This window comes from Myotis brandtii, unplaced genomic scaffold (assembly GCF_000412655.1).
Source record: "Myotis brandtii unplaced genomic scaffold, ASM41265v1 scaffold786, whole genome shotgun sequence".
NCBI classification, from domain to species: domain Eukaryota; kingdom Metazoa; phylum Chordata; class Mammalia; order Chiroptera; family Vespertilionidae; genus Myotis; species Myotis brandtii.
In genome coordinates, this window is record NW_005371157.1 from 230017 (window position 1) to 230864 (window position 848).

The following is an 848-nucleotide window of genomic DNA, read 5'->3' on the forward strand; positions in this document are numbered from 1 at the left end:
GTAGCTCTCAGGGTCCTGCAGGAGCTGCTGCGCGAGCTGGGGCACCTCGGAAGCCAGGAGCGCGTGTCTGAAGCCGGCCTGTCCTGAGGGTGCGAGCCCCACAGCCGCTGTGACCCAGAGCTGACCCTGCAGCCTCGCTGGTCCAGGCTCCAGGGGCACCTCGGAAGCCAGGAGCGCGTGTCTGAAGCCGGCCTGTCCTGAGGGTGCGAGCCCCACAGCCGCTGTGACCCAGAGCTGACCCTGCAGCCTCGCTGGTCCAGGCTCCAAAGCCAACCCGGGTAACCAGTGTAGGTGCCACAGCGGGGCCAGCCCTCCCCCCGCCGCCTGCACTCACCTGCCCAGCGTCCGACCACCTGGGTCAGGAACTCGAGGCCCGAGTCCCTCACCTCCCAGCAGGGGCTGCACAGGCGCCTCTGCAGCACAGGGAGAAGCTCTGGGGCGGGAGGGGGGTCAGAGCGTACCCCTGCCCCTGCCCTGGGGGTCAGATGGGCTGTGGGAGGCCACACTGGGCCGGTCTCCAGGAGCCCAAGCTTCGGGAAGCAGAAGAGGCCTCCAGATGAGAGAGGAGGGGAGGGCAGAGGCAGCCTCGTCAGGGCCTCACTCCTGGGGACACGCAATTTCTGCCCAAGACGCGAGAACTACAGGGCGCCTCTGCCTCAAGCCCAGGGACCTGGGGCCTCGCCCACTCCCACTGCTGCTCAGGGCGAGTGTGGAAGTCACTGTGCCCCGCCAGGGCCCGGCTCAGCCGCGGGGCTATGAGAACGGGTGCTTCTGCAGGGAACACCAGGCACCGGCACAGGGTACCCCGGCCCTGGGCCACCTCTCCCGCGAGAACCGTGCGAAGCCCG